Source organism: Muntiacus reevesi, chromosome 21 (genome assembly GCF_963930625.1).
Source record: "Muntiacus reevesi chromosome 21, mMunRee1.1, whole genome shotgun sequence".
NCBI lineage: Eukaryota > Metazoa > Chordata > Mammalia > Artiodactyla > Cervidae > Muntiacus > Muntiacus reevesi.
Window position 1 is genome coordinate 28,627,231 of NC_089269.1, and position 18,995 is coordinate 28,646,225.

The window sequence follows — 18,995 nt, forward strand, 5'->3', positions numbered from 1 at the left end:
GAAAATGTCTCTCTAGGTTGTATGACAATAGTTAACCCAGGGCTAAGGGTTTAGTGAGCTCCATGAGAAAACTGCAAATATTTCTATGTCAAATAATTTCTTTTGAGATTGAATTTAAACACATGAATGCAAGGAACACAAAGCATTATTTTAATTCAACTAACTTGGACCACTTATTGTCAACTTCTCATTTGTAGGGGACATTAACTTATATTTCTTGATACTGGTATCACTAGTTTTATTAGAATAAGTTAAATTTCTATGATGTGCTTTAATAGCATGTTAGTAGAAGACAAATTTTACAATGATCTTTCTATTACTAACTCTATTAATAGACCTATTATAATGATCTCTCCTCTTTCTTCAAAGTTCAAGAGAGAGCAAATAGTCACATATCCACTCCAGTTCCATTGCAGAGTGATGCATGGTGTAAGATAGCACTAATACTTCCGTGTTTTTACACTAAGATTTGAGTTTAAAATCTCACTTTTTATTATTTTACATGATCATGAAAAAAACAAAGCCATATGTTCTGCAGTTCATGACCCCCGTTTTAGACATGAAGAAATTAAGTTCAGAAGTATCAGGTAACTCCCCTGAGATCCCATTGCTAACACGTGGCAATAGCAGGTTTATAAATAATCACCATGGTGCATAGTGTAAAGAAGGCCTGTAAATATTGAGCATTGTAGATGCAAGTGCCAATATGGAAGAATGGAGCTGTAATAAACAAATACTTTGTGAAAGAAAGACTTTAAAAACTGGCATGAGAAGTGGCTAGTAAGTTATCCCATTTTTCTCTGTTAATGTATGCTAACTAGTTATGTTGAGACCAACAGTCTATTTAAAACCTACATAAGAACTTACCATTTGAAGGACTTGTATATAAAACAGAAATATTTCACTGAAATTGTAGAAATCAAATCCTTAGGATAAGTTCATCTGTGTAATCAGGCCATTTGGTATAACTAAGCACGTGCCAGGCTCCTCATAAGATATGAACAAGTTTATTCAGTACTTACATTAAATTTCTCTTATGAGATCATCTTTGGCTAAATTTAAAATATAATACTGAAAACAATTTTACCTGCCATACAGATAGTTATGGCTTCTTAGAATGATACTCTTCTTGTTCAGTAGAATTTAAGCATATGACCAGTTTAGCAATTGATGGTTAGAAACAAGGATGGAGGGGGAGAATTAAAGACATGTTATACAGAGAAACCTCTCCCATCCCTCAAATTCTTGAGGGGTATAACACACTTCTCATTTTAATGAGCCTTGTGATCATGAAACATATTAATAGTACAGAATCATTATGAATTCACACTGGCTGCCATTCACTTTACTGTACAACTCTAGCTGTTATGTTAAATGGAAAGCTGCAGCTTACATTTCAGCTTTGAGTATGTTCTCATTCTGGCTGAATCATTGTCTCAACTTGAGGAACTTGGGTTTATTATTCTCAAAAGCCTATTTCTGCTGCTACAACATTTATAGTTCACCACTATCTCCTGCAAATGGCATAAAAAACCAAGACATTAAAGTAATAAGCAATCTACTTAAAAGTGTTTATTCACTGCTTTTTAGACAGTTCTCCTAAATATGAACTAAAAGAGCTGTGTATTAGCCATCTATTACTGAATAACAGCAGCTTAAAGCAATGCACATACATGACCTCACAGCAGCTCACAGATTCAGCAGTCTAGGTGCTTTTCAGATGGGTCCTCCGGTTCCAGAAATATCACAGGATGTATTCAACTCAAGGCTCTTCTGTGAAGGATCTTAGTTGAGGGTCATTGGAGAATGCGGTTTTTCATGACTGAAGTTGCAATTCCTCATTACCTGCTGGCTAGAGGCCCACCTCACTACTTAGCATGTGAGCTTTTCCATGGAGCCTCCAACACCATACCAGCAAGTTAGCAAGAAGGCAAGAAAAAGTACCATGAAGAGCAGATGCCAGCAAGGTGGACGTCACAGCCTTTTGTAACCTAGTCACAGAAGTGTCATCCACGACTTTTGCCACGTCCCATTTTTTACAAGCAAGTCACTAGGTTCAGGTCTCTCTCAAGGTGAGGGAATTACACAAAAGTGTGGGTATCCCCAAGCAGATGAGAGTCACTGGGAGCCATTTGGAAAGGTTGCCTGTTAGAGACAATATGTTTATAATTTCAGAGAAAACAGAACTTGATTTCAATTTTTGGTGCTCTACCTCTTCACTCTTTTTTCTTAACTTCAGGCTACAAGTAAGCTTAAAAGGTCAATCACAACCAACAAACAGCAATAGTAAATGTTTCCCTTATTTGAGCAAATAGGCACATGCTACTGCATTGAAAACAAAAGGAAAAGAAAAAAAGTGGGGATTGTTTTTCAGCCTTGTGACTCGCATAGAAGGACAAAACTCTGAAATTTTCTCTTTAAGAGACATGTATGCAATTTTATAAGCATTAAGTTTGGTTTTTTTTTTTTTTTTTTCCCTCTCTCTATTTTAATGTTACCTGGATTTGGGGGGTTGATTTAGTTTCACCCATCACATAACACCAAGACAATGTATTATAAATAATGCACAGGATAAAAATAGAGACAAACTATCTGCTCTTAGTTTGATCAAAGATGGTTTCACTGATACTGTGAAAAATACAGCTGGATTCCTGGCTCTGTAATTCTTTTGGCACTTTTGCTAGTTTATATATTGATTTCTTTAGATTTAACCCAGGGGTAAGATTAAGGAAGTAAAGACCTGCATGGATTTGATTCTCTTTCTTCAAAATCTTTCCAATGTCATTTGTATTAATATGTGCTTTACCTTCCAAATATTTTCAGAATTTTGACAACTCAGCAGCTCTATTGCTGCTACCTCGTTTTAAGACACCACTAGAGCTCATATAGAATTTTGCATTCTCATCTTTCTTGCTGATTCCATTCTCATGCCGCCCATACCCCCCTGCATTCTAAGCTCAATAGAGCAGTGGGGGTAATCCTCTTAAAATGGAAGTCAAATTATATCACTTCTCTGTCAGAACCCTTCCATGCCTTCTCACCCCACTCAGAATCTTTCCAAAGCCTATAAAGCCCTGTGAGTGCAGCCACCATCCTGTGTCTGATGGCTGCTCATCATTTTGCCTCTTGATCATCATGTTTGTGGAGAAGGCAATGGCAACCCACTCCAGTACTCTCGCCTGGAAAATGCCATGGACGGAAGATCCTGGTGGGCTGCAGTCCGTGGGGTCGCTAAGAGTCAGACACGGCTGTTCAACTTCACTTTCACTTTCCACATTCATGCATTGGAGAAAGAAATGGCAACCTACTCCAGTGTTCTTGCCTGGAGAATCCCAGGGACGGGGGAGCCTGGTGGGCTGCCGTCTGTGGGGTCGCACAGAGTCGGACACGACTGAAGCGACTTAGCAGCTGCAGCAGCAGCAGCAGCAGCAGCAGCATGTTTGATACATAATTGCTTTCTTGCAGTTTCCTGAACACCATAGAAAAGTTCCAGTCTTTGCATTAGCTGCTTATGTTGCTTGGAATCCTGTTCTCCCCGATATTTGCTTGATATGTCCCATCATCTTTTTCAGAAGGTACCCAAATATTTCTTTTTACTTTTTTTTCTTTTTATCCCTGTTGCGTGGCATATGGGATCTCAGTTTCCTGAGAGTAGTTGAATCTGAGCTTCCTGCGGTGGAAGCTCTTAACCACTAGACTGCCAGGAAAGTCCCCTCTTATTTTTTGACCCTATTAAAAAAAACTTAATATTCTGCCTGGCTTTCTTGATCCACATTTCCTGATTCTTTCCCTCTCTAACTTTAAACATGTTAACTAATTTTTCTGTTGCTCTTTTCCAAGGAGTTACTGTCCTGTTGCCTAGAGAAAATGTACATTCTATGGTCAGTGCTCAAGAAATTGTTTTCAAATAAGAATTCCTGTATCTTTTCTCTTGGTTAAATAATTGGACTCATGTCCATTTTGTCCTACCTCTCATTCAAATAGAAAATTTGCATTCCTTTACTTATTTACAACAATACTGTCATGCCAGTTTTACTTTCTTGATATTAAATGTACAGAAAGACCAAAGTTTGCAAATAAGCTCTGTTATCTAAATGTTGTGTGAATTAATGTAATCTGCCCTCACTGTGATAATTTATATCCGATGCATAGAAATAACAAACTCTGTGATGACATTTTTTAATTTGTTTTGGTAATAGTGCTGTTGGCTCATAAAAACTTTATTTTGTGGATCAGAATTCAATTTTTATTAGGCGTATAATTAACCCATAGTTAAACTGCAGTGTCTCACACTATATTTACCTGCTTTCTACTGTATGCAGAAGAACATGCATTGTTCAGTCTAAAGGCTGGGAAATAATTTTGTTCCTCTTTTCATTTATTGCATTCATATCTTAAATTTTCCATCATGAAGTGAAACCTAGGGCCTTTCACAAGTTGCTTATTTTTAAAACTTTCTCAGTCCACACCACAACTTGATTTAGTTTTCTCACTCAAGTTCACATTGTTTCTTGATCAGGTGCTTTGGTGAGGGTCTCTGAGAAACATTAGGTCAAACCTAACAGATGAAATATTTTTTAAGAAAGAACGCAATGTCCTAGTTTGGGTACAGGCCTTACTTAAATTCTCTAAGATGTATCCTATGTAATTTGACTTCAGTGATTTTAATTGGCAAGAAATTGCAATATGATATGATATGACTTTCCCAAAAAGGTTATTTTAAGCTTCAGTTATACTAATAGCAGAATAATATACAGAATGCAAGAAATTACGGTAGGATTATGTTCTATTCTATATATAACCTTATAATTTGTTGGTTTTGTATGTCAGGAAGACTGACAGCCTGGAGCAAATTAAAAGAAGGTTTTCTAACTGGTGGGACTTCTTGATAATTGTGCTGAAGGTGAGAAGTATTTGGAGTAGGCAAAGTATAGAAACTATAGTCAAGGAGTGTCCTGGGGAAAAGAGTTTAGAAATTCTGTATTACTCAAACGGCTTCCTGGGTGGTACAGTGGTAAAGAATTTACCTGCCAGTGTCGAAGGTACAAGAGACATGGATTCCATCCCTGGGTTGGGAAGATATCCTGGAGGAGGAAATGTCAGCACACACCAGTACTCTTGCTTGGAAAATTCCACAGACAAGAGGAGGCTAGCAGGCTACAGTCCATGGGTTAGCAATGAGTCAGACATGAATGAGCAACTGAGCACCTGTTATACAAAGGTTACAAAACACAGTGAAAGAAAGTTACAGTTTCAGTTTTGATAAAAAGAAAGACCTTTTAACCATTAGAGCCTTTGGGAAATGAAATGGTGTTGCTTAGTGAGGAAATGAATTCTACAGTACCAAGACATATTTGAGCAAACCTCCAGATGTTCATGCATTAAATGGGCCTGAAACAGATGCTTTTTAGCTCCTTCCCAAATCCTGAACTTCCATGCTTCTTAACGAGAAGGATAGAAGGAACTCGATGGATAAAGAACTAGAGTTGTTTTTAATAGAAAGTTAGCATTTATTTAATATGATAAAGAAAACCCATGAAATTTACATTCTTCTTAGTATCATGGGAGAGGTGATGTCAAAAAGCAAATAAACTTAAAAACTTGATGAAAGCACACAGTGAAATATGTAGGCACCGGTAGTAGTTTTAATTTAGGGGAAGGCAAAAAATAAATCAAGCAGTTAATGAAGTCAGGACTCAAATCTCCAAATAATAAGCTCAAGCTGAGAGAAGCCTTGACTTATGTAATACTGCGTAAGTACATGAGAGAAGTTGTTGTTCTCTGTGACCTTCATACAATCTGGACAAAGAGAAGGCAAGAACAGACTGTATCCTGGTATAAATCAACACTCAGTGTCTGTGTTGTCTAGAAAGGAGGAACTGAGGGAGGTCAGGTATTAAAGGAAAAAGTCATTAGACTCATGTGGGAAACGTTCCAGCTGTGTATCTGCTAAGATGGTATCAATGGGTTGACTGTGAAATGTTTCAAACAAGCAGAATTTTAAATGGTGATATTTTGGGAGCACACATTCATTCGCCTTGAAAGTTTTAATGAGAAAAGCAAGAGCAACTAAACAGTCTCTCAAGGTGACCAGGCATTTCTGCAAACTTTTCTTTCGAGTCATGGATATGTGCCCAGTTCTTTGACTTATAAGGACATGTTGTAACAGAAATGTTTGATGTCCTTTTGCACTAGTTTTATTTACTTGATAGACATATGAAGAAAGAAGGAAGAAAGACAAATGAACAAAATAGCTGTTTCTTCTGTAGTTGTTAGCAATTTATCCTTGTTTTTTTCCTTTTGACTTATAGCTCAGTAGGGGCAGCAGAGAAAGAAATATATTTCATGAGAAAAGCCAGAGATTTTTTTAGTATCTGTTAAAGAAATTACATTATTGAGGAGACCTAAAAACATAGATACTTATAATTAAGGTAAGTGGAATTGATTATCAACAGAGATGGTCTGGGGTCTTAAATGAAATCTATCCTGGGCAACCTCCCCTCCCCCACATCTCGGCTACTTTGTCCTATCATTTTACATCTTACTATGAGATGGCAGACAAAATTAGTGATAGCTTGTTTTCCCTTGATTAATAAAAATGTTTTCCGTCATCTTTTCCAAGTTCACATATAGGATTTATATTATTTGATAACCAAACCATGTATTAATGCTGGAGTATGTGAAGAATGAATGAAAGTGATACCTGTTTTCAAGATATAGGCACCACCTAAGGTTTCTCTACATGAAAGACGTTGTCTAAAGCCCACAGAAAAGTAAAATGGTCAGATGTGATCACAGGGGAACAACCTTCCAGAATCAGGACTAAAATGTCCATTTGCACACTCAATTCTCTTTGTATGAGGTAGGTCACGTCAGACTCTTTGTGACCCTATGGACTGTAAGTTGCCAGGCTCCTTTGCCCATGGGATTCTCCAGGCAAGAACACTGGAGTGGGTTGCCATGCCCTTCTCCAGGGGATCTTCCCGACCCAGAGATTGAAGCCACATCTCTTATGTTCCTGTCCTGGCAGGGGACTCTTTACCACTAGTACCACCTAGGGAGTCCTATTCTCTTTGACTCTTTTCTAAAAATGCTTTAAGGAAATTTTTTTTTAACCAGTTTCTAGTCAATATTAAATACTGAGTTAATGAGATCAGAAAATGGGAGACTGTTGCTATAGCAAAAGGTCTTTTTATTTTAACATATTTACCTGTTCACTGGATGGAAAATACCACATCCTATTTGCATAGATAAAAGATGATGAAAGTCTGAGCTTTAACAATGGCAGTAATGTTGGAAAATTCTGAGTAAATTAGGTAATTGAATTTTTTTTTTATATTGACTTTCAGTATGACTCCTATTCCCTCCTTTATTCAAATATAAATTCTATGGAATTGGAGCTACTACTTTGCAATCAAATTGGAGCAGCGTGGGATGAATTGGGGGATTGGGATTGACATATATACACTATTGACGTGATGTATACAATATATAACTAGTGAGAAACCTGTTGTACGGCACAGGGAACTCTACTTGGCGCTCTGTGTTGGCCTAAAAAGGAAGGAAATCCAAAAGAGAGGAAGTATATGTTTATCTATATCTGATTCACTTTGCTTTTCAGCAGAAACTAGCACAACATTGCAATGCAAATATACTCCAATAAAAGTTAATGTGCAAAGAATATTTTTACTGTTTTTTGAAGCCATTAACCATAGAACTCAATGCCCTTTTTAGTAAGTTGTGAATAATCTTTATTTCTAACTCAGTACTCACTAAATTAAAAGAAATTGCTAAAATGTATCCATATTACTAGTTAATAGTTTTCATATGGCATTTAGAAAGAAGAAAAATTTGGTGAGTTAAAAACAGCAAAAAGGAATGATAAAGGTGAAAAAAGTTTAGGATATGTCCATATAATTGGATAGAGTCATCACATTCATCTCTCTGGGTCTTGAACTAAAGAAAGAAACTCATTATCAACTTTGTTCCTATTAACCTTTGCTAAGAACTTAGCATATTAAAAAGCAGAGACATTACTTTGCCAACAGAGGTTCGTCTATTAAAAAACAGAGACATTACTTTGCCAACAAAGGTCCGTCTGGTCAAGACTATGGTTTTTCCAGTGGTCACGTATGGATGTGAGAGTTGGACTGTGAAGAAAGCTGAGGGCGAAAAATTGATGCTTTTGCACCGTGGTGTTGGAGAAGACTCTTGAGAGTCCCTTGGACTCCAAGGAGATCCAACCAAGCATCCTGAAGGAGATAAGTCCTGGGTGTTCATTGGAAGGACTGATGCTGAAGCTGAAACTCCAATAATTTGGCCACCTGATGCAAAGAGCTGACTCATTTGAAAAGCCCTTGATGCTGGGAAAGATTGAAGGCAGGAGGAGAAGGGGACAACAGAGGATGAGATGGTTGGATGGCATCACTGACTCAATGGACATGGGTTTGGGTAGACTCCGGGAGTTGGTGGTGGACAGGGAGACCTGGTGTGCTGCGATTCATGGCGTCACAAAGAGTTGGACACGACTGAGCAACTGAATTGAACTCAATTGAAGAATTTTCAATTATTTAAATGTGCTATTTACTTTTATTTCCTTTGCAAGACTAGCCACACTTCTATTTTAATTATAACTCTAAGTAAAAAGAAAGTCCTTGATACAAAACCTTAAACATAAAACCATTAGTGCATCTTTTGCTATAGTTCTGTTGTATAACAAGAAATTTAATATATTCTTCCTTTCTTTTTCACTTGCAACCAATTTATTATGATATAAATCTGAACAGCCCCCCACCCTTAATCTCATTAAAATAGAAGTTTAATCTCTTCTCCCTGGGTTTCTTATCACCAAGAAAACATTTTCAGTAGCAGAGTTCATAGTGGGGCTGTCTTGGATTACTAAAATTTCATTACTTCCATAAAATTTGTCACAGCACACTTCCAGATAGGTAATGAGTTATCATTGAATACCTGTCAAAATAGATGATTTGGGCTCCTTTGAAGACTGGACTAGGTAACCTCATTATGCCTTCAAACCCAAATTTCCTGAGACTTTGTGGCAATGCAGACATGAAGCTTAGGCTGAGCTTCATCCCTAAGGAAGAACATAGCAGGAAGTAAAGAGAAGAAGCAGATACACCACCCAGAAGCCAACTGCATTTAAACCAGAAGGTAGCTGCAAAGATAACTAGGTTTTGCAGAAATAGAGTGACTATCTCATCTAGTGGTTTTTATTTTCGTAGATACTTACTGAGGTTAATAACCAGGCAAATTGGTGAATTATACAAAAGTATTTTTTTTAATGCTTTCAAGCAACATGTTTTAAGAGCCTCTATAGTAGACATTGTCCTAAATACTTGGGATCTTGGGAATGCTCGATTGAAAGAAAACCATTCATTGCCCTCAGAGTTTAGTCAACTGCTTTATTTTAGTGCAGTAGGTAAACGGTGAGAAATAGGCATTCAGAGGGGAAAAGAAATAGACAAGAAACCTCTAATTAAAATATAGAGGTCCAGAGGACATCCCCAGAAGTGGACATTTGAGTTCAAAGAAGAATAGAACTTGGACAGGAGGTGGGATCTCTATGCCAAGGGGCAATATGAGTGAAAGGATGAAGATTTACAATGTATTAAATATATTAGGAACTGGAAGGAATGCAACGCCCTTAGAGATAATGGTGGTTGTGGTGCTTGAGCAAAAAGATAGATCACTGAAAGTGAAGAACTTGAAAGGATAAGCCAAGGCATTTGGGCTTTCTCCTAAGACTACCGGAAGACATAGGGGTATTTTAAGGCTAGAAATGAATATTAATATTTCATTTAGTAAGGTCAGTGTCAGTCATGAGGGTAGAACTTGAAGGAGTGCTACAGTTCTGATTCTACTTAGGAACCTGGAAAGAAAGATGAAAGGCTCAACTACGGCAGCAATAAAGGGAATGAAGCCTGGCCCCAAGAAAAATTGGGACATTAACAAGGGATACTTAGAAAGCAGAATACATAGGACTTGATAACTGGTTGAATATTTAGATGGGGAATAATTCATAAAATAGAAATAACTTCATTTTCTGAAATAGAGAAAATATGAAAAAGGAGCACGGATGATGAGTTTGCTTTTAGCCATGCTGTTTTTGATTTGTCTATAGGACATTCCAGAAAGCGTGCAAAGAGGGTTTAGGAAGATAGCAAACGTGGCACAGTGAGGAAGACATGTCTGAAGAGAGGTGAATTCTCATTCTGACAGTCACACCCTTGAACTTTCGAAAAGTTATGGGCCCCTCTGAACCTCAGTTTCTTTATCTGTAGAGAGAAATAGTGTCAGCCTTGGAGACATGCCTCATTCCAAGATAGGCCTGTCTAGTGCGGTTTGCTTCCTGTTGGAGGATGTTGAGGGCACGCCAAACCATATCCCAAGGTATCCTAAATGATCACGTCAAGGAGGCGCTGTGTGCGGCTCATAAGGTAGTAACATCTATTTTACTTTTCAAAATTCCAGAACATAATGGATTTTTAGATACATTCTATTTTGACCCCCTTTCTTATCATTATTCCAAGATTTTCTTGGTTAATACCTAAGTGATCAGAAAGCATCATCTAATTCCTAGCAATAAATAAGCATTTTAAATAGAAGTTTTTAAAAAGGTGCCACAGTAGAATTTCATTAGCTTCTGGGAGCTAAAGGTGACAAGAGCTCATTTTACTAGATTTACTAGATTTTAAAATGTTCTTCAAGCTATCCATCAGTAATTGATTTAATACATGTTTACTGAATCTCTTCTATGTGGCAGGCACTGTTTCTGGCATCAGTTGCAGGAAAGTACTCTTTGAGACTGGACAGTAAATAAATAATAATTTCAAGTAAAGTGAATATAAAATTCAAAACAAAATACTTTTAAGTAGTGATAAGTGTTAAGTAAATAAAACTGGGAAAAGGATAGATTTTTAAAAATAGGGGAAGCTAATGGGTCTTTGGATATGGTGGTCAAGGACTATTTCTTTGAGAAGATGACAGTTAAATGGAGACTTAAATGACACAGACAACCAGGGGTCAAGTGTTCAAAGCAGAAGGGGAAGCAAGTTCAAAGCAGGAGCCAGTCAATTTATTTTCAATTAATAGAAAGAAGACTCATGTGTCCAGAGCTTTAGTTAACCTGGGGAAGGCTGGTGAGGGAAGAGACTGGGAGGTGAGCAGAAACAAAGTGTATAAGACCTCAGAGACCCTGGTAAAGAGTTGAATTTTATATTAAATAAGATAAAAAAAAAAAAAAAACAGTGTAAAGCAGAGGATTGAGATAACGTGACGTCCATCTTAAAAATGTCTTCCTGGATTCTCTGGAGGCTGGGAGAGAAAGGGGAAGGTGACGCCATCCACCAACTCACATGAACAACCTTCAGCTAAGAAGCCTCCTTGAGTGAGGTTGGCAGATGACTGGCAAGAACTAGTTAGAAACCCATGGCTTAATGTTAATCAAAGAAACATGTAAATTAATAAAAGAGATTTTTTTTTCCTACTGGAAACTATCATTAAATCATCTTTTAACATCATCATAGAAAATTCAAAAAGAATGTCATCTTTTGTGTCTTGAACTATTTATTTTTCCCAGACTCAACCATACATTTGATTTTTTATAAAAAATCACAGTTTAAAAATAGTAGCAAAAGAATCTCTTTTCTATCTTTTCCTCTGTGAACAAGAATATAATGTATTGTGACTTGTTCAAAGCATTCAACTCTTACAAGTAAATTACATTTCGAACATCTTTATTGAAGAGCTAAAAAGCTAAATGAAACCATATTTTATGTTGAAGGAGAAAAAAGTACAAGGAATTTATTTAAATAAAATCAGCACCATAAATCTAACCTGCTTATAAGAGAACAGTTTAACTGCAAAGTAACAGGTAAAAATTTGTTAACTACAATCTCTTTGGAGGGGGAAGGGAAAATGAATAATAATATTTTGACATAAAATAATCATAAAAAAAGATTTTACATTTTAAAAGGTATCTTTCTGGGAGTATTTCAGCCAAACCTATATACATGGGTACTAAAATGTCAAAAGACATTATTTTTAAAATATTGACTGGAAATATCACAAAAATAAAAATTTATTAATTATTATATGTTATAACATTTATATAAATGCACAGATTTAATTGAATAAGAAATTATTCAAGTGTACCTTTTTGGTTTGGGGCTTTTTTATTTTTACTCTGAGTTAGCTATTTAAAGGGAAGATATTGTACCTTTGACTTGACATTGGATATAGCAATGTGATCATAAAGTGGATCACTTTTCTAAGAGCATTTCTCAATCTCTTAAACCATTCTATAGCATCCACAGCATTATCATTTTAAACCATTCTATAGCATCCACAGCATTATCATTTTTTTCTCTATCACTGATTTGCCCTGAAATTTCCCCTGAAACTTTAGGCCCCTTTTCCCTTGCCTACTTGACATTTTCACTTAGATGACCAATAAGCATTTCAAAATATAAATGTCCAAACCTTAACCTCTTATTCTCAACTCCCATCTCCCATCAAACTACTTAACCTTGAGTCTTGGCTACTCAGAAAGATAGGACCATGCCTATCCATGTGATTAGAAACTTACCAGTGCCCCATCACCCTTCTCCCACTCTGTTTCAACTCTCATCCCTCACATTCACCAAGTGAATCCATCTACTTCTTTCCATATGTACTATTAGTATCGGAGTATAAGCTATACTCATTTCTTGAATGTATTCCTACAAGCCACCTAATTGAGTCCCTTTTTTAACCTCACTATAAACCATTTTTCATTTAGGAGGCAGAGCAATCTTTTTAGTAGAAGTATCAGAGCTTAAAAATGTGGATTCCTTTTTATTGCAATTAGAGTAATTCAAAAACTCTTTGTCCTGAGCCACAGAACCCTCCATCATCTGGCTCCCATTAACCTATTTAATAATAGCACTCTCACTCACTAAGTCTCAGCCACGGTGTTCTTTCTCTATTTGTATAACACACAAAAATAGGTATCAATGATCCTTTCACTGGTCCTTGCACTAACTAGCCTGCCTGGATTTCCTGTCACTTTTTTTTTCTCCATGATGTTCTCCTTCTTATCATGCATGATTTACTTTAAATACCATTTCATCATAGAGGGATTTATTGAATTCAATACCTAGGCATGCTCTTATCACATCAGCCCATTTAATTCTCTGGATAATTCTCCAGATCCCATGAGTGTCTCATTCATTCTCATGAGAAAAAGAATTTTGTCTGTCCTCTTACTGCTGCGTGTTCAGCCTTAGATTAGCTCCTGGCATAGCAGAGAAGGGGCTTCCCAGATGGTGCTAGCGGTAAACAATCTGCTTGTCAATGCAGGAGATACAAGAGACACAGCTTTGATCTCTGGGTTGGGAAGACCACCTGGAGTAGGAAATGGCAGCCTGCTCCAGGATCATTGCCTGGAAAATTCCATGGACAGAGGAGCCTGGAGGACCTCAGTCCATAGGGGTGCAAAGAGTCTGACAGAACTGAGCACATACACATATGACAGAGACGTGTGTGTGTGTATGTGAGTGATTGAATAAATGAATGATGAATGGATATTTGCATCTGGTTGTATCCAGTGACATTGAAATATCAGTTTTAAGCAGCTCAGTGTACTTCATTTTATGGTTGAATGATTAAATCATCCAGTATAGGCTCCTGCTGGGTCTCCTAGGTGGCTCAGTAGTAAAGACTCCATCTGCCCCAATGCAGGAGACGTAGCTTTGATCCCTGGGTTGGGAAGATCCCCTGGAAAAGGAAATGGCAACCCATTCCAGCATTCTTGCCTGGAGAATCCCATGAGCAGAGGTGGCTGGAGGGCTATAGTCCGTGGGGTCGCAAAGCAGTCAGATGCAATGTAGTGACTAAACAACTATAAAACATACATTCCTGTTATCTAATTTTTAAATTACTATATTTCTTAAAAACTTCTTATTTGGAGTAGATTGGAGATTGCTAGGTACTCACTCACTGATTTCTGTTTGAAAAACAGCAGAAAGAGTCAGGCTTCAAGGCTCAGATGATATTTATATCAGAGTCTCTTTGCCCAAAAAAGGCCCAGATGCACTGCATGTGGGGCAGCTGCTTTTGCCCTCTGTTTCTGGCCCTTAATTATTTGGACTTTTTCCTGCATAAGTTAAAATTTTCAGACTATTTGGAACCCTCCTCTCTACTTACATCCCATCACTGTGCAATTTTTACTTTGGACTTTCCAACAGCTTGATACAAGGAAGTGTCTATTAATATTGACCACCATCTGCAAAGCTTTAAGTACAACTGAACAATGGTTGGAGACTACATTTTACTAAAGAAAAGGCAGCCAATAATACCGAAACACACGATAGGCATTCTCAGCTATTTTGATGTCCTTTTGATCTGTCCTTTTCCTTATTTGCATTTTCCCTTCCTGTTTAATGGTGTTCTTATTCAAGAGGAGTAAGACAGCCTCCTCTTAAAACCCTATTGGCTTAGGATTCACTTTGTTCAGTAATCTGACAACCTCTAAGGTAGGAGGCTTGAAAGTATATGAGGACTCTAACCCTCCAAACTACGAGTAAATTGCAAAAAAAAAAAAAAAAATCTCTACATTCAGAGCATTATCATTGCCTGTTGGCCAAACAGTTCATTTGGGTTTTTCCATAAGATTGTATATGGAGCCTCTAACATATGCAGCCTCTAACCCTCCAAACCACATGCAAACTGCAAAAGAAACAAACAAAAAACCTCTACAGAACCCTCAAAACATTCAGAGAATTATCATTGCCTGTTATGAAAGAAAAAAAGACAAAACACAAAACTGGAGTTTGCTTATTCAGTATAACCATAATCTGAAAGTTTACAGAACGTTAATACTATTTGCTAGCAGTTTATACTATTACCTACTTTCTTTGCAGCCATCATTACAGCGTTAGTGGCATACACACTGAGTGGGAATGAAAGGCAGAAATACTATTGTTACCTTCATTTGATCTGCCCTATTTGTATGACTGGCTTCTTTATTTTCCTCAGACTTGCACTGAATTTACTTTTTAAAAGCTAGCATAGATGAAAAACAATCTCTTGGGTTAAAATGTAGGGCAGTGAGGTGAAAAGGAAGTGGATATGGGAGCCACAAAGTTATGAAACAGACAATTTTCAACCTAAACAAATTCATTTGTCAGCAGGGGAAGTTGTTGATTGAGGAAGATGATGTTCACTGCATACATGTGCATGATAAGTCATTTAAATCAAGGTATACATTGTCTTTAGGCAATTATTCTCTTCTGCGTTTGTCAAATGTAAAAAGCCAACTGTAAGCAGTTTTAAACTGTTGTGTTGTTGCAATTATGCACTCCTTTGACAAAGGATAATGATTTATTTTCCAGAGAAAATGTTGTAGTTTGTGAGATTTATAGTGTTATGGAGAGAAATAATTAACCAAACAGGTACCCAGGCGAGGGGGCGGATGCTAGTATGCAGTTTGAAAGAATTAGCTTACCTAATGATTGATACGTGCCCTTAAAGTTCTTCATAATCCTGTTAACTCTGTTTGCAAGCATCTGGGCACAGTATCCACCCAAGATGAAAATTTAACTGTGATTTTTCCCTACCCAATAAGACTAGATGTGGAAACAGAAACAGGTGGTGCTATTTTTTTTTTTTTTTTTGCTATTTAGAATATGATGTTATGTGCGTGAAGGCTAGAGAGGGTAAGACTTGACAGGATACATTCAGGCTCAGCTGGAAGGATGGGCAAGAGTTTTGGTCCATGTCAGTCACATGATGGATGTGTCAGGGCCTTCCTGCGAGAGGCACCTTTTCAAAGGACTATGTCAGTTAAGGCATTTATGCATGACGTTCTCAGGAGTCACTGCACCATAGAGAATCCACCTGCAGATTTTTTTTTTAACAAGATTTGTGACTTACATAAGTGAACAGTTTTTGTCTGCTTTTGAATAATTGGAAAAATATTTAACAATTAATACCAATGATACTGTATGTAATCTTTGTTGCACTTTTAATGTTCATCTCTGTTGTATAACATGTGCATTATCCAAGAGGACAACGAGAAAGGCATGATCATAGCAGGAACAATCAGACATACTCTATCTCTGCTCTTCCAGGCAAAGTTGTGAGGAGTCCATGTTCTTCCCATTTCCTGTCTGGGAGTTGAGTGGGTGGCTGGTTCTCCTTAGCAGCCTTAGATATTTGTCTCTGTGGCCCCATGGGATCAATTTCTTCCACGATGCCACTGCCAAACTCTGCTGCATGGATGCCACTTCCTACTTTGTTGCTCCATCTTGGGATGTTTTGCTTTTTTTGGTATGACCTCTTTCATAATTACTGGTAGTGATCTGCACGTCTTTGTCACTGACTCTACTTCTCTCACTAAAACAAAAAGTGAAAGTGAAGTCATTCAGTTGTGTCCGACTCTTTGCGACCCCATGGACTGTAGCTTACCAGGCTCCTCTATCCATGGGATTTTCCAGGCAAGAGTACAAGAGGCAAGTGCCATTTCCCTCTCCAGGGGATCTTCCTAACCCAGGGATCGAACCCAGGTCTCCTGCATTGAAGTCAGACCCTTTATCGAAAGGAGGGTCTAATTCCTTCTATGCTGGAATAATGCTTGGGTTCCCTGTAATGGAAATAATAGAAGTTCATGATTTTTTAAACAATATCCCAAATCTTGCAGAATTTATATTTATCTATTTTTTTCAGTTTCTAATACTTCTTCCTTTTGAGAAACTTATGTCCAGTTACCTCAGACATGGATGAAACATAAAGCAATTTTCAACCTAAAAGTATTCTTCGCATTCAAAAATCAACTCATGCCCACCAACTCTTTTCTGCTCCAGTGAATTCATTTTTCATCTGAGATGTTAAGGAATTTCTATGCTCTCCTTCATGATAGTCTCAACCTGGTGTCCTGAGACCTGAGAACAAAGATTATTTCCTATTTTTCCTCCAAACCTTCCTATACCTCAACTTCTCTGCAAATATAACCCTTATCCACCTACAGTGCGGGAGACCTGGGTTCCATCCTGGGTTGAAAAGATGCCCTGGAGAAGGGAACGGTACTCACTCCAGTATACTGGCCTGGAGAATACCATGAACTGTATAGTCCATGTGATCACAAACAGTCAGAAACTACTGAGTGGCTTTTGCTTTCACTTCACTCTACCAGTTACCACAGTGTATATGCCGATTCTCTTCCCTCCCAGGTCTCCAATCCTAGACCTACAGTAAAGTTATTTGCATTTTGGAGTAGATACTATAAAAATGCAAATACCTTTACTATGCATTTTGATCTAGATGAGCTTCCCTAGTGGCTCAGATGGTAAAGAATCCGCCTGCAATGTTGGAGACCTGGATTTGATATCTGGGTTGGGAAGATCCCCTGGAGGAGGGCATGGCAGCCCACTCCAGTATTCTTGCCTGGAGAATTCCATGGACAGAGGAGCCTGGTGGGCTACAGTCCATAGGGTCGCAAAGAGTTGGATGCGACTAAGCAACTTTCACTTCACTTCTTCAGTTGATCTAGATACTATTGGGCTACCCAGGTGGTTCAGTGGTAAAGAATCCACTTGCCAACAGTAGACACAGCTTCCATCCCTGATCTGGGAGGATCCTCTGGAGAAGAAATCACAACCCACTCCAGTATTCTTGCCTGAGAAATCCCATGGACAGAGGAGTCTGGCAGGCTATATAGTCCGTGGGGTCGCAAAAGAGTTGGACACGACTTAGTGACTAAACAACAGCAACAACAGCTAGATACTATATAAGTTACTCTTTAAATTATGAAAATATTCACAATGTAAGTACATTTTTTAAATTTTAAAATAATTAGGAAAAGGAAATTTTAATCTTCAAAAATATGGTCAAAATTAGTATTCAAACTGAACAAAATTCATAGCCTATTCTTTGTCTTTTCATTTCTTCAGCATGGTATATTTATAAGAATTGGGTCAAACCTTGGAACCATTAAGTCGTTTTAACAAGATATGGAGAACTTGTAAAATTCAAAAGATGTCTTTTCAGAGTACGCAGAACAGACTGAGCAAGAATAGAATATGAAAATTTGCCAGAGAATCAGGAATATTTGCATGACATCTATGTCAGAGGATTTCAGTAGCAATACAGTTAAACTGAAGTTACACGTTTGGAGTTGGATATTTCTGGGCTCCACTCTTGACTTTCCTACTTCTTAGCTTTGTGAACTGGGACTAGTGATAGAACTAATTTATAGGTAGAATGGTATTGCACACAAATACACACACATAGGTAGGTTGGTATAAAGGTAGATAGATGAGAGATACATAGACAAATAGAAGGATAATAAAAGAAGGTCTGGGGAGAGAAAACAAGGCTTTCAGATAACTGCCTTAGGGATTTAGAACTTCAGGCAGTAGGCATATAAATTCAACTTGGATTATATGAGCTAGTTAGTTCTACTTAAGTTAATTTCAGAAGAAATTGTTTATTAGGTTACCAATCAATTTGGGAATAAGACTTGTGACATTAAAAATTAAAAGATGAGTAATAATGACTACAATTTATTTTCAGGCCACTGACACTTTATTATGTTTTGTAAAATACTAATGCATACAAATAAAATAAAGTGTTAAACATAGAGTAAATGAGTAGAGATAGTTCTTGGTGAGTCTAAATGTTCTTTAACATTGTATAAGTAATAGATTAATGGGCCTTCCTGGTGGCTCAGCGGTAAAGAATTTACTTACCACGCAAGAGACTACATCCAATGCAGGAAATGCAAGTTTTATCCCTGGGTCAGAAGGAATTCTGGAGAAGGAAATGACAACACACTCCAGTATTCTTGCTTGGGAAATCCCATGGATAGAGGAGACTGGCAGGCTACAGTCCATGGGTCACAAAAGAGTTGGACATGACCTAGCAACTGAACTACCTCTATCTAATGTATTAATAATACAGTGTATCAATATATTTTTATGATAATATTTTCCTTAATT